This window comes from Myotis nattereri (assembly GCF_964212035.1).
Source record: "Myotis nattereri genome assembly, chromosome: 2".
NCBI lineage: Eukaryota > Metazoa > Chordata > Mammalia > Chiroptera > Vespertilionidae > Myotis > Myotis nattereri.
Window position 1 is genome coordinate 86,805,397 of NC_138076.1, and position 16,746 is coordinate 86,822,142.

Below are 16,746 nucleotides of genomic sequence, written 5' to 3' on the forward strand. Positions count from 1 at the left end.
GGAGAGGGAGAGGGAGAGAGACAAACATTGATGTGAGAGCGAAACATAATTGGTTGCTTCCTGCACGCCCCCCTACCAGGAATCGAACCAGCAACCTTTTGGTGTCTGAGATGATGCCCAACCAACCGACCACACTGGCCAAGGCTGGAGGTGTTTTGTTTTGTTTTAAATGGGGGGATTTATTTATTTTAAATAAACATTTTATTATTGAAAGTATTACAGATATCTTCCCTTTTCCCTCCTAAAAGGGGGATTTAAAAGACTGACCAATTCTAATAGAACTACTTCACCTAAACATATGTTACACGTAGGCATATATACACATACATATGTATGCCGAGGTGTCACATGTATATCTCATAACACACGCATGAACAACTTATACTTATCCTGCAAAATGTTTTAGCTTTTTCAAAGCAGTTTGATATCTATTATCTCATTCAAATAAGCATATAGACTTATTGATAAGTACTTAAGTCAAACTTTGGTTTAGTTTCAGTTTATATGTAAAAATAATTGTATAGAATAATGATGTCATCATGTTGATATAGTAATACATTTTGAAGAAGTTAAGCTCATCTCTGATTCCTATAGATTTCTCAGTGGCATGGCAAAAAAGGACAGAGAAGACACATTTTCCCAGGCTCCAGGCTGTCCAGGTGCAACAAAGGTGCTGGTTTTGCAAATGCCAGCGTGGCAGCCACAGTGGTGGGAGGGAGGGCACCATCTCCCTTCTTCTTCCCTCTGTGAACTGAAGGTAAGAATCAGGAAGAAAAACACACAGAGGGAGTTAGAGCTATTGAACCCAACCACATTTTATGGACATGGAACACTAATCTCCCTGAGATTTATCTATCTTTTGTTGTTATTTGTTTTGTTTTAGTGTTTGCTTTTAAAGAAAAAAAATCACCATAACTAAATAAGTTTTGACACAACAAGACTAGGTAAGCTTCAAGAATTACTTTGGAAAATGTTCTCCCACCATGTGGCAGGCGTTTAGAATAAATGGCCTCGAAGCCCATCCCAGCCAATTTCGATGGTTTCTTTGATTATGGGTTTACACAACCAGGCCAACAGGGCCCATTGCACATGCCATTGACTAAGCCCAGAAGCCCCGTTCCTGTGCAGAATAGCTCACTATCACTTCTCAGCTGAGTTGTATCTTGTCTGTAGGGCTGGTTTATGCACTTCCTTGGTCAGCCAGGAGGAACTTCAGGAAATTTGGACACAGAGGAGCTCTAGAATTTACCTTGTGCCACCTGCATTAGGGTGCAACCCCTTCTCAATGCTTGTTAGGATGAGGAATAATAACAGCAGTCAAAGTTGGTAGAAATGCAGTCCCTGGTGTGGGAGCATGCGTACAATTATGCTGCATAAGTGGTGGTGGGAAGGAAGGGAGAAAAATGCCCATTTGGAACAGGTGGACAGGTCCTCAGGGACACTAGGCTTGTCCTTTGGCTCCCCCCTTTGCCAGGGTGGGAGAGCCTGAAGATGGAAGAAAGGAGCTTTAAATGCGCCCATATAGCTTATTGCGTGCATCTCCCATAGAACCTCCATGCTGCTGTCTGCCTTGATTTCCTGGCTCAGAGAGTCAGTGCCAGGAGGGGAGGCCTTTATCCCCATGCAAGGAGCAGAGGTGTAGGAGTTAAATGAATAGAGTCTGGAACCAGACTCTGACAGCTGCATGACCCTGGGCATGTCGTTTAACCTGTTTCTGTTTCTTCATCGGTTAAAATGAGAAAAGCGATATGCTCACAGGATTGGTATGATGATCCTATCTAATAATAGAGAAACATGGTAATTAACCGTAACTTCGCTACCCTTCCCATTGGCTAATCAGCGAGATATGCAAATTAACTGCCAACCAAGATGGCGGCCGGCAGCCAGGCAGCTGAAATGAACAGGAGGCTTGCTTGCTCCAGTGACGCAGGAAGTCAACGTTCCCTGCCTGCTGCACCCCAGCTCTGAGCTCCGGATGCAACAATGTTGCAATTATAGAAGCTAAAGAAACCCAGATACCTGCTTTCAGCTGGCAACGGCCTCAGAGCTGGAGCCAGCTCTCAGCTCTAGTGACAGCTATAGAAGGTAAATAAATCCCAGAATAAAAAAGAAAAAAAAAGAAAAAGAGGCTGGGAGCTTCAAACGGCCCTCAGCCCCTCACCCAGACTGGACAGGCACCCAAGTGGGGGACCTTCACCCTGAAGGGGGTGTGACCAGCTGCAAACAGCCATGAGCCCGTCATCCAGGCTGGCCAAGCACCCAAGCGGGACCCCCACCCTGATCTGGGACACAATTCAGGGCAAACCACCCGGCCCCCACCTGTGCACCAGGCCTCTATCCTATATAGTAAAAGGGTAATATGCAAACTGACCCTAACAGCAGAAAGACTGGGAATGACTGGTCACTATGACACACACTGACCACCAGGGGGCAGACGCTCAATGAAGGAGCTGCCCCCTGGTGGTCAATGCTCTCTCACAGGGGGGAGCTCTGTTCAGCCACAAGCCAGTCTGATTGCTACCAGTACAGCAGTGGTGGTGGGAACCCCTCCTGCCTCCTCAGCAATGCTAAGGTCTGCTCCCCGCTGGCAAGTGGGCATCCTCCGAGGACTGCTGGGCTGCCAGAGGGATGTCTGATTGCCATCTTAGGCCCAATCCCCCGGGGAGCAGGCCTAAGCCAGCAAGTGGTCATCCCCCGAGGGGTTCCAGACTGTGAGGGTGCACAGGCTAGGCTGAGGGACCCCCCCCTCCCCCGACTGCACAAATTTTTGTGCACCGGGCCTCTAGTTAAATTATAATTTCATATGTAAGAGAGCATTATGGGCATATCATAATCTATTTAATATATCACTTCATGCATTTATTGTTTCTCACCAAATATTTATGGAGCTCCATTGGGTATTTAGAGTCAGACCAGGGCTGACTCCTCTCCCCAAGAGTTCATGACCAGAGGAAGAGTTTCTGGGAGAACATTCATTGCAGGCATGCTTCCAATTGAAGAGATTGGCTGGATCAAAATAAACCTGATCACGCCCGGCCGGTATGGCTCAGTGGTTGAGTGTGGTTGAGTGATGACCCATGACCCAGGAGATCACGGGTTCAAATTCCTGGTCAGGGCACATGCCCGGTTTGCAGGCTTGATCCCCAATGTAGGAGGCAGTTGATCAATGATTCTATCTCATCATTGATGTTTGTATCTCCCTCTCCCTCTCCCTCTCCCTTCCTCTCTGAAATTAATAAACAATATATATATTTTTTTACATTAAAAAAATAAGCCCAATCATCTGGGACAATGAGGTGGCAGTCCCCGAGAAAAGGCCTGGTGATGGGAGCAACTACGAGTGGAATCTTGTTAGGCTAATGCTGCACTTGAGAGCCTTCAATCACCAAGCTTGTTCTCTGTGTTAGTGAGGCTTGTACTTTCCGTGCGAAGATGCCACTCGTCCATGACATTTATGCTGCCATTACCCAGCCATAGAGCTTTGGTGACAGTTCTTCATTAATCCCCTGAGAAGACTGACTCATTTTTGGCTCTAACAGCGTCGCAGAGAACAGGAACCAGGCTGCTGATAGGGAGGACAGACACAGAATCGCTCAGCGTGTATTAGTATGAGCGGGAAGGTGACAAGTCTGTTCTTTCAGGGATGATGAGCTGTCTAAGACCAGCAATTTGGCAAAAAAGAGTCTGCAAGACTCCAAGTAAATTTGTCATTTTACGTTTCCCTCCTCTTTCCAGTGTTAATGCAAGTTCGCAGTTGAATTTCTGATTTTCTGAAATGCGTTTCCTGGCAGTCACGGATGCTACATCGAAAGCAGAAGGCTAAATACAGTATGCCTTCCTTTTGCACCCAAATAATCTTGTAGCTATATATATTCAATTATTCTTGTTGCTTTGGCTTTACGGTCTTCTGATCCAGACACCATCTCATTTCATTAAGTCCTCGACATTTTTGTTTAGCCATTGTTACTACACAGACTTACTACACGAATTGTACCCAGGCATTTATAGCAGCAGGCAAATGTACTTTTTCTGGAATCAAGCGAATATCATCGGATTTTAGGATTTATCCTGGCATTCTAGCAGTGATTCTCAACCTTCTGGCCCTTTAAATACAGTTCCTCATGTTGTGACCCAACCATAAAATTATTTTCGTTGCTACTTCATAACTGTAATGTTGCTACTGTTATGAATTGTAATGTAAATATCTGATATGCAGGATAGTCTTAGGCGACCCCTGTGAAAGAGTCGTTCGACTGCCAAAGGGGTCGCGACCGACAGGTTGAGAACCACTGCTTTAGGGTCAGACAAGATTTGGAAGAAAATATTCAAAACAGGATCTTGAGAAGAAATCAGAAGACATGATATTTAAAAAAATGCTGTCTGAAATTTGCCCCGGCTGCCAAGGGTAATGCTGCAGATGAGGGGACGAATCGGAGCTGTCCACAGAGGAAGGCGTCTGCCTGTGGGATTCTGACTGAGCTGAGCATGGGGTGCGGTGCCAGCAGACAGATAAGGGAAAGGCTGCAGGCACAGTCAGGGGGCAGGCGACACAGCCGTGGACTTGAGCCTGGAGTTTCCTGGACACGGAAATGCGGGCTCCCAGTAGGCGGAGTCTTGCAAGGGCCACAAAAAGCCTGGGCAGCTTGAGGAACGTGGATGTCACACACACATATTTTTTTCAAGGTAACGAATGAGACCCTGTAAGATCATTCCTGACGAGGAAAAGGATCATCTGTGTGCAGCTGCCTGAGGGAGCCGGCCCAGTGCCACCCGCCGCCGGCTGTCCCCACAATATGCCCGTTTACGCCGATGCCCTGTTGGGCGTTTCAGGCCTTCCTTTCAGGGCAGTGGTGATGGCGTGTTGTGTTCAGCCTTCGTGGAACCTTTCTGCATTCTGAGGATTCCTTTTGTATCGGTTACTGGAAGCAGGAGTAAGTGTGCCCCTAGCAGATGGACGCTCCGCCTGCACGCCAGCTTGTCCGCAGCTCCGATCAGAGGCCGGCGGGTGACCCAGCCTCATCTGAGACTTCTCCTGAAAAACCTGCATCAGTTGCTCCCTCGTCAATAACGGTGATTAGAGGGACAGCGCAGGGCTGCCCAGGAGCTCACAGCACTGTGTAGGGGCTGTGGCAAGGAGCCTCCTAAATGAGTGTCACAGGGACAAGGACAGCATTGCCACCGTCTTATAGGCGGGGAACCGTCACCGAGGGAGGCTGACATAACTTCCTGTTCATGCGGAACAGGTTCTGGAGTCGAGGTTTTTATGAAATCTGACGCGCTGTGCTAATCATCCCGCTAAAATGCTCCACCTGAGGTCAGCCTTTCTCAATGCGGCGTGAACACGGGTATCTCAAAGACGTTGCTCCACAGTGAGAAGCCACTTAAAGATGATTTCTTTCTTTTTAAAAAATTTATATTTTTACCAAAAAAGCTACAGACTAGCTTAACATATAAATTATGTCCAAGCACGGGTAAAAGGACAAAGGCTAGATAACGCGTGGTGGGCGTGAGGCCACGGGCAGTGTGGGGCAGGGGCAAAACAATGATGGTGGAAAACGTGCACTAAAGCCAGTTACTGCACTGGAGCATAGCACTTAGCTTTGAGAATCCTGGCAGTCAAGGCTAAAAGGGAAGCAGGATGACTTATAAAGGTCCCTCTATCTAAGAAGATAAAATACGCTATGAGACAAGAGGAGCTGAGGTGTGTGAGCTCAAGTAGGCAGGTTAGCCTAGAAATAAAAGTTTAATTTTGCATCTTCTGAAGGAGAATCCTAAGGCCAAATCACAAAGAGTACTGCGCATGCGCGAGCACACACACACACACACACACACACACACACACACACACGCATATGCACACCCTATTCACATTCTTCTACTTAAAGGTTGAGGGGAAAATGTGGATAACATTAGCATCAAGGACCGACTTCAAAGCAGCAACGGGGAGAGAAAGCTGTAAGTAGCCACTTGGGGACTGACAGGTATAAGGCAGTGGGAAAAGCGTTTTTGCCAGATACCAGCCTCTGTCTTTCTGCAATGTTATGTGACAACGTAGAGTCTTCTTTATGTGGGGAAGCACGGGACTTGGTTGGAATGTCTGTAAGGAGGATTCTCTGAAAGGTCGGGGGCCTCTGGGGGGACATTGCCGAAGGCGGCATCCCCGATTTTGACTTTTCCAAACAAGTCTGAGCCCCCAGGTGTTTTACTGGAATCTCTATGTTTAGTCTTTTAGACCCGGCCTTGTAGAAGCTTGTGCTTTCTCTAGGATGCTTACCCTGCGGACTGTATCTAATAGTTAATTTTACTAGTAGTTCAAGCTGTTGTGACAATAAAAGGCTACCGAGGCAGGCAATCGAGGCTTTTTTGGGGCTTCTGATGCCAACGAGTCATTTAGCCTCTTTTTCACAGAAACATGTATCAGAATAATCATTCATCTGTCGTTCAGGATCTGCCTATCAGTCATGACATTCTTACATCAGCTATTTCAACCTCCTTCTCCCTGATGTACAGCATTGCTTGGATGCCTAGAATCCTCAACTGTGTATGATCCCTGGGAGCAGTTATCTTAACATATACCCCACAAGCAAAGCTCTATTCCCCCAATGATACCAAATTCTAGAAAGGCTTCTTTGCTCACTATTGCTGCAAAATAACCAGGTCTCTAAGCTCCCTGCAAATTGGGGGGCTCTTTAAACAGTGTTAAAAAAAGAGGCAGCAGGGCATGTCTGTTGTTCTTGCTTATGTTCTTTACTCTTAATTGATGGAGACTAGCCCTTCTAAGGGTTATACTTTTAAAGACTTAGCTTTTTCAATTAAAAAAAAATGGATGAGGATGTCACCAACTGCCATACATGTAAGCATTGCTCAAATTAAGAGGTTGGCTTCCACAAATGTTCAGAGATCTTGAACATTCTCTCAAACACTATCTTCAGGGCAATGCCCACTTCAGCTAAATGCTGCCCAACTACTAGTATATTATCCTCCATGGTGTGTGTGTGTGTGTGAGTGTGTGTGTGTGTGTGTGTGTGTGTGTGTAAGACATTTTGACAGCAAAAAGTAGGCAGAGAAGAAAAAGATGAGCAAATGTTGCCTTAGATTATATGCCTCTCCAGCCACATGCTGCCTTTTTAACCAGGGGTAAAACACAACTGGTTTCAGTATAATTGATATTATTTCTGGCTCTAGAAGACCTTTGGAATGAAAACTAAGCTTTAAAAGCTTTGCAGTTAATTGCTGCTGAGTTAGGTATTTTTTTAAAACACCTTTGTGCTGGCACATAATTTAGAAAATCAATCAGGGAGATGAGGAATAAAAATATGGGTCTAAAATGCTCCTGGCTAATTACAAAATGCTATAATAAACTCCGAGTGCCAGGGAGCCCCAGAGGGAAGGGCTAAGGCCTGTGTGGAGGAAGGGGCTGGAGAACTGGTGTCACCTCGCAGGGGGGAGAACAGAGGAAGGAGCAGGGGCCAAGGAAAGGTGCTGTCTGCTCTGACAAAGGTGTTTCTTATTAATCAGTAAGCCCTGGTGGAACATTTTCTTTAAAAACTGAGCCTGACAATATATTTAACTCAGCAGCAATGAACTGCAAAGCTTTTAAAGCTTAGTTTTCATTCCAAAGGTCTTAAAGGGCCAGAAATAATACCAATAATGCTGAAATCAGTTGAGTTTACCTTGGTTAAAAAGGCAGCAAGTGGCTTGAGAGGCATTATAATCTGAGGCAACATTTGTTAATCTTTTCCCTTTCTGCCTTATTGTTAGCTGTCAAATACACACACACACACACACACACACACACACACACACACACACTATGGAGCAAAGTATAGTTAGGCAGTGATTTTAGAAATTGGAGATTGTGGGGGCCCTGTCTAGAGCACACCAGATGTTCAAGGCCACTCTGAGTGTGGGACTCCTAGTCAGGGTGTTCAAGGCTAATTTGCTATATGCAGGTGCAAAAGCAAGGACGCAGCAAGCTACACACTACACAGGCATCCCTTTCTGTATTTGGCACAAAGCCTCTTTTGTTTGAGTTTGTATATAAGTTGCCACTGAGCAGCCTGTAGCTGGCTCCTGTATAGCTCCTATGCTGGGAGCTGCGTTGTAGGGAAGATGTATTACTGACCAGTCAGTGCTGGCTGTTTTTGCTAGGATGGCTCCTGTGTTTGCTACTGTATTAGCAAGGACTGCTTTGCTGGACTGCTTTGTCTAATGGCTCCTTAGTAGCAATGGCTACTTGGGCGACAATAGAGACTCTCTCATACGTTTACAACTTCTTATGTCTTCTCCATCCGATACCCGGTGTCCAGCCCCTGGCAGAGGGACTCGGACCCAACAGTTAGCATAATGGAGCAGGATGGAGGAGTGAATACTCCCACAACTGCTGCAGCGAGCAGGGCCAAGGAGGAACTTACTGCAACAGAGGTGATATTTCTACTTTTCATAAATGAATGAAAACTGTGTCAGTAATAAGGCCAAGTTTCAAGCCCTGCCCTTGACAATATTAGAAAGGCTGTAAATTGGTCCCCTGCTTCCTCTGTACTCTTTTCCCCCCTAATTGGCCCTGTTTATCATTTACCAGGCTCCCAGTTTTCTCCACTCAACAGGTCATGCCTGAGAGTAAACCAACACACATTTTTCCTCCCAATGGGGTAATAATGCTCATAAGAGGGCCAAAATTTATTATTGGGAGGCACCCCCCCCCTCTTATCTTTTTACATATAAAGCGTACACACACATACACACACACACACAATGCACAAACAGAGTAGCTGTATACCTAGGGTATTATCATTTCATAGATGGGGAGCAATTAGGAAAAATGTCTCATGCTTTGAGGTGGGAGGAGATGCACTAATGAAAATAAAGTGGGGAAACACTTCCATAGATTCAAGGGCTTTGGCCCAAGTTAGAGTATGTGGCTATTTCCCAGATGGTCAATTCTTTGGCAAGACCCTTTGCCAGTCCTTCTTTTTGGGAGTCAGGAGGTTGAAGAAATGTATTGGGTACCATTGCCTTGTTTGGGGATAGGGTTAAAACCAGAATTTATAGTGCAGTGAGTCATTCAGCCCAGGAAATAAAACATTTCAAAATCACCCAAGAGGCATCAGGAAAAAAAGGAGAAGGAAGAAAAAGAAGAGAAGGAAGAGAAGGAGGAGGAGGAGGAGAAAAAGCAGGAGCAGCAGCTGACTTACTGGAATTTGCTTTCTTGTGAGGATCATTTATGCCTTTTCTTGGCTTTCCTTGGCTAAAAATATTTGACTAATACACATATCCTCCGTGTTTTAACAGATCACTTTACACCACCTTGCTTTAATGAAAGACATATATCAGTACCTGTTTTTGCTAACCAAAGTAAAATCTGAAGAGGATTTTCCCTTTTATGAAAAAAGGCGGAAAGTGGAACTAGTGTTCAGCGTTGGATTTGCAGCAGCTGGTACAGAGGCAGCGTGAATCCCTGGCATGGAGAGTGGCTCCACCAAGCTCCGTCCCTCGGAGCCACTCTGCACCTCTGCATTAAGTGCCCAGAGCTTTGACCTGTGTATGTGAGCACCTGTACTTTATTTCTCTTCGCTGTGTGCCTCCCTTAGCAAGATGTGTCCTAAGGTAATTGCTTCTTTGCTTTACCATTTGGGCTTATGAGAAGTTTCATAGGAATGCTCTGCTGTCAGATAATGGGAGAAGCCTGTAATAGTTTGCCCTAAACTAGAGCACTGCCTTGGGAACTGACTTGCAGGAGGTAAATGTTTACCTCTGTGGCCTCCCTTGCGGGAGTTCAGTACCACTTTTCTCATTGCCGGGCAAAGTCCAGCTCTGTGATCCTCCAGAGAACAACGCAAAGCTTCCTTTCTCTGATGTTGGCATTTTCTACCTAGTGGAGGCCTTTATTTGTTCTTAGTTCTTCCTTTTGGCTGAACAAACATTTGGTGCCTGATCTGTGTCTGTTATCAGCAAGGGACATATTGACAGAGAGTTTTGATAGGTCTTGCGTATAAATAATTGGCCTTCTAATCACCAACAGAGCATCCAGGCAGCAGTGTTCTTACAAGGATTAAATTAGCACCAAACTTTAAGGAGTGAAGGTAAAAGTACACAGGAAATCGCTAAGCATAACTTTAATTTCTACCTGGTAAATTGCTGAAACAATCAATAGCACAGACAGTCTGGAGTCCCCTTGGGAAGCAAAGGTGATAAATGTGTTATAGTCCCCCAGTGGAGGGGGAGGGGTCTGCAATGGAGGCCCTTCTCACGGGGGCCGCTGGGGGGCTGCCATGGTAACCTCAGCAGTGTGCTCCTGCGTCTTGCAAGTAGGTCTGGACTGCATTGGGCTAGGTGGTTAGAACAAGCAAAGGGAAGGGTTCACGGAGGGGTTGTCTGGGCTTTTCTACTGTGGGTTGGTCACATGATGAGAAATCCATACGTGTTCAGGCCACATTAATTTTTCATCGATAACAATAGGAAGTTGAGAGAGTCTCTGCTGGGTAAATGCTTATCAGATTTGATTCAAATGTGAATCAGGTGCATTCAGGCCTTATTCATATCTCCATTTTGGTTATGAATCCCAAGTTGATGATATACTTTTAATAATATTGGACATCAAGGGCTCGTTTGCATGGTTGATTACCTTGAACTTGATTTATACTAATTAACCTATGCCGGCTGGCATGACACCTGGCAGTGGTCAGTCATACAAAAATAACAGTGGACAGATGGTCAGATCCTATGGCCCATGCATGTGGATCAAACAATTTGGAGAAAACTTTTTTGCTCATAGTCTCAAGTAGGATGCCCCTTAGAGACAGATGGGCTGCAGTTAGTCATCCTCAGATCTTGCTTTGTATGCCTGGGTCTTTGAGGGTGACAGCTGAATGACAGGATCCCTTCAGGCATACCGTTCAGAGAGGAAGTTGTGGAATAGTGCCACCATTGCTGCATTCAAAGCTAGAAAACCTGGCTTCAGACCTCAGCACTGCTACATTCTATTTGAATGATCTTGGACAAGTCATTTGCATCGCTTTGACCAGTTTCTGTTAAATGGTGATAAATCTACCATTCTTAAAAATGAGATTTTGTGTCTGTATGTGAAAGATCTTGGCATTCTAATCACCTTCTAATAGTCATTCAGTAGATGCTTGGTCTGATTTTTGAAGAGGCACATGCTGGGTACTGGGTAAGGAGTTGGCTACATTGATTCGCAGGGAAGTATGTGACACTGAAGCACTCATAGAAGGGGTCCTCATCTGTTTTCTTGAGCTGACTTAAGGAATCGCCCTGCTGAATGTCTCTTGTCTTTCTAGAGACCAGGCAGAGATGGTCCTGAAGCAACATGTGTCATTCCTACCCATATTCCTTAGGGCAGAACTCAGCCTAATGACCTCAACCTAGCTCAGGGGGGCTGGGAAATGCAGACACTTCCCAGTGACACCTTCACTCCATGGAGGGGTGAACGCACATTTCTTTGGTGATCAGTAAACTGTTGTTGACACAAGTAGTAAATGTAGAAGGTCCTGGCATGTGGAGAGGGTTGGTGGAATAATAGGAATTAAGGGGAAAGAAGAAGTGTCGGTTAATCTACCAGAAATATTTTTTGCTCGGAAGACAGAGCTGTCTGTCTCTGGGTTGGCCTCTTAGCCACTCTCATAAATAAATGCTTTTAAAGTCACTTCTCTGTGCGTAGTTAAAAACCACTTGACAACCATTTGATTTCTCATTCATTGTAAGCATTTCATTGAAGTTTGGGACATATCTATTGGGTACAGTGGGACATGTCTGTAGAAAAAATGAACTTGACCCTGATAGGATTTGTAAGGTAGGCTTATTTTTATTCCCATTTATTATGTTGGGAAATTGATAGAAGACATTTAAAATACTTTGCTCAAGGTTATATGGCAGATTAATAGATTGTCAGGGAACAGGACTCAGGAGTCTAGCAATCCCAACCATGGCCCTGGCGACCCATTTACCACATGGTTGAACCCAAGCTACACTCTCCACCTCCAATTTCTGCAGTCAGATGAAGTCTCTGTTATTCTGGCCATGTAAGGAAATAAATGTCTTTCTCCTCCCCCATGGCCCAAACTTCTTTTAACGTTGGTTGCACTTACTATAAAAACTACTTTTGAGGAAAACGACTTGCTATTTAACTGTGCTGTGTGATTGGAAATGATGAGCTATTTCTTCCATTGAGTTCCCTGGGAAAATGAGCAGCTGCTTGACCCGGAACCTGCAGTAGCAGGCAAACGCCAGGTGTGGAAGGGGACACACCTTCTGTTTCTCCTGCAGGACTGCTGTTCCTAATGTTTGTCATTCCTGGACATAATACTTTTCATCATGCCCTCCCTATGAAGTGTGGAGTTAAAAGGGAATGTTCCTTAATGATGGTAGGTGAAAGCAGTTTCACAGAATCAATTTCAATTTTCAGAGCACCTTGAGGATTACAGGGAGTTTGTAATTTTTATTGTATTGAATTAATAGGCATTTCTGATGCCAAGATTCTAGAGTTTAGAGTGTCACTTTCCCCCCCTCTTGGCTTCACTTCAATGATCATAATGGGAAAAAATGATCTTTAAGTGAAACTTCTGAATGATGTGCCTTGCCAACGGAAAGCTGTCCCTTTAGACATTCAAGTCTGCTATCATTTAAAGTTGAGAGTCTGCATTCATAAGAAGAGTTTTGGAGGAATCAGGTCTTTCTTTTGGAACTATTACTTATATTTTCTACTCAGGGGGTAAAGGACAATAATGTTCAATTGTACAAAACTTATCCTTAAGCTCTGAGGATAGAGAGTGGCGCATTTTCTTTTTTTTTTTTTTACTGATAAGTGCTGCCCAGATTGGACACTCTAATAATACAAAATGCAGGGTCTTTATAGAAGATTCTTAAAGTAATGTGTTCCTGTTGGGCTTGGACTGCAGTAGAAGGTTGTGTGACCTGCTTTGAAATCTTCAGAGTCATTTGTGTGTCTTATAAAGTCAAGGATTCTGAACTTGGCTGAGAATGCTAAATGTGAATTTTGGAGAGTGGTTCTAGGGAATCATATATTTTCATTTTTTTTAGTATTTTAATTTTTAAATTATAGCTGTCATTCAATATTTCTTTATATTAGTTTTAGGTGTACAGCGTAGTGGCTAGACATTTATATAATTTACAAAGTGATCACCCCATAAGTCTAGGGGCCTAGTGCATGAATTCATGCACCTTGAAAGTAACTGTGGGCCAAGAGGCTGCAGTGGGCATAGGGGTGGGTCTCAGCCCATTCTCCACATCCCCACCCAGCCCCTCCTGCCGCAACCCTCCCTCCCACTCCCCCACCCCCCCACCCCGTCCCTTCTTTCCCAGCAGCCCCGTTCCCACCACCACCACCACTCCCACACACTGACGACGCAGAGCAATTGGGGCCAGTGCCAGCAGTGGGTGTGAGCAGGGCTGGGCCCATTAGTGAGTGCGAGTGGCGGCTGCTGCCCCGATCACCTCTCAGGAGCAGGGGGAGGTGGAGAAGCCCTCATGGGCAATTGGGGCCAGCAGCCACTGCTTGCACCCGCTGACAGCACCAAATGATCGGGACTGGAGCCGGGCACCAACAGTGGATGTGAGTGCCAAGCGGGACCATGGCGCAGGAGCAAAGAATTTTTAGTAACCACCACAGGCTCACCCCAATGACAGCGACCGGTGCCCCGCCTTGGTCTGGCACCCCTGCTCACCTGCTCCACCATCCCACTGTGGCTGATGCCTGCCATGTTCTGTGTGCGCCCCTTGGTGGTCAGCGCACTTCATAATGACCAGTTGTTCGGTTGTTCTGCTGTTTGGTCTATTTGCATGTTAGGGATATATATATTTGACTGTACTTTACATCCCCATGACTATTTTGTAATTACCAATTTGTACTTTTTTAAAGAATATTTTTATCTTTACTGATTTCAGAGAGGAAAGGAGAGGGAGAGAGATAGAACCATCAATGATGAGAAAGAATCATTGATCGGCTGCCTCCTGCACGCCCCCTACTGGGGACTGAGCCCACAACCCACAACCTGGGTGAGTGCCCTTGACTGGAATCGAACCCTGGACCCTTCAGTCCACAGGCCAATATTCTATCCACTGAGCCAAACCAGCTAGAGCCCAATTTGTACTTCTTAATTCCTTTCACCTTTTTCACCCAGTCCCCCAACCCCACACTATCTAGCAATTGTCAGTTTGTTCTCTGTATCTATGAGTCTGTTTCTGTTTTGTATATTTTGTTCTCTAGATCCAACATATAAGTGAAATTATATGATATTTGTCTTTTCCTGTCTGACTTATTTCACTCAGCATAATACACTCTGTGTCTATCCATGTTGTCACAAATGGTAAGATTTCATTCTTTTCATGGCTAATATTCCATTGTATATATGTAGAACTTATTTATCCAATCATGCACTTAGGTTGCATCTATATATTGGCTCTTGTAAATAACACTGCAATAAGCATGGAGATGCATATATCTTTTTGAATTGTACTTTGGATTTTTTCCCGATAAATAACCAGAAGTGGAATTGCTGACTTATAAGGTAGTTCTATTTTTAATTTTTTGAGGAACCTCCATAATGTTTTCCATAGTGGCTGCACCAATTTGCAATCACACGAACAGTGTATGAGGGTTCCCTATTCTCCACATCCTTACCAACGCTTGTTGTTGCGGATGTGTTGATAATAGCCACCTGACATATGTGAGGTCATATCTCATTGTTGTTTTAATGAACGTTTCTCTCATGATTAGTGTGATGTTAAACATCTTTTCACATATCTATTGGCCATCTTTAGGTCCTCTTTGGAGAAATGTCTATTCAGGTCCTCCCTCTTCCCATTTTTAAATTAGATTGTTTATTGTTTTGATATTAAGTTGTATGAGTTCTTTATAAATTTTGGATATTAACCCCTTATAGAATGTCTCATTTACCAATATCTTCTCCCATTCAGTAGGTTGTCTTTTCATTTTCTTGATGGTTTTCTTTGCTGTGCAAGATATTATTATATATTCTTTACAAGTTTTATGGTTTTGGATATTACATTTGAGTCTTTAACCCACTCTAAGTTTATTCTTGTATGTGATGTAAGAAGATGGTCGAGTTTCATTTTTTTTTGCACATATCTGTCCAGTTTTCCCAACATGATTTATTGAATAGACTGTTTTTACCCTGTATATTCTTGCCTCCTTTGTCATAGATTAATTGGCCATATTGGCATGGGTTTATTTCTGGGTTCTATATTCTTCTCCATTATCTATGTGCCTGTTTTTATGCCAATACAATGCTGTTTTGATTACTATAGCCTGTAATATAGTTTGATACCAGATAGTGTGACACCTCCTACTTCATTCTTTTTTCTCAAGATTGTTATTATTGTTTAGGGTCTTTTGTGGTTCCATATAAATTTTAAAATTATTTGTTCCAGTTCTGTGGAAAATGGCATTTTGATATGATTACATTGAACCTATAAATTGCTTTTGGTAGTACAGACATTTTAACGATGTTAATTCTTCCTACCCATGAGCACAGTATATGCTTCCACTTACTTGTATCTTCTTTAATGTCTTATAATTTTCTGAATACAGCTCTTTTACTTTCTTGTTTAAATTTTTCCTAGGTATTTTATTGTTTTTTATGCAATTGTAAATGAGATTTTTTTTTCTTAATTTCTCTGATAGTTTGTTACTGGTATATAAAAGTGCAACCAATTACTGAATATTAATTTTGTATCCTGCTACTTTACTGAATTAATTTAAACAATTCTAATAGATTTTGTATGGCATCTTTAGGTTTCTCTCTACATAATATTATGTCATCTGAAAATAATGACAGTTTTACTTCTAATTTTATTTATTTTTCTTGTCTGATTGCTGTGACTAAGACTTTTAAAATTATATTGAATAAAAATGATAAAGTGAACATCCTTGTCTTATTCTTGATCTTAAAGGAAATGCTTTTAGTTTTTCACCATTGATTATGATGTGAGCTGTGTGTTTCTCATATATGATCTTTGTTATGTTGAGGTATAGTCCCTCTATTCCCACTTTGTTGAGAGTTTTTATCATAAATGGGTGCTGGATTTTGTCAGATGCTTTTTCTGCATCTATCAATATGATCATATGATTTTATCCTTCATTTTGTCTATGTGGTGTATCACATTAATTGATTTGGGAATATTGATAACCTTGCATCCCAGGAGTAAATCCCACTTGATCATGGTATATGATCTTTTTGATGTATTGCTGAAAGTGATTTGCTAAAATCTTGTTGAGAATTTTTGTATCTATGTTTATCAGAGATATTAGCCTTAATTTTGTTTTTTAAAAATATTTTTGTCTGGTTTTGGGATCAGGGTAATGGTGGCCTTATAAAATGAGCTTGGGAACCTTCTCTCCTCTTTAATTTTTTGGAGTAGTTTGAAAAGGATAGGTGTTAATTCTTCTTTGAATGTTTGGTAAAATTCACCAGTGAAGCCATCTGGCCCAGGACTTTTGATTGTTGGGAGTTTTTTGACTACTAATTTAATTTTGTTGTTAGTGATTTGTTCTGATTTACTGTTTCTTCTTGATTTGGTCTTAGAATATTGTCTGTTTCTAGGAATTTATCCATTTCTTCCAGGTTATCCAATTTGTTGGCATATAATTGTTTATAGTATATCCTAATAATCCTTTGTATTTCTGTGGTGTTATTCATCACTTCTCCCCTTTAATTTCTGATTTTATTTATTTGGGTCTTCTCTCTTTTT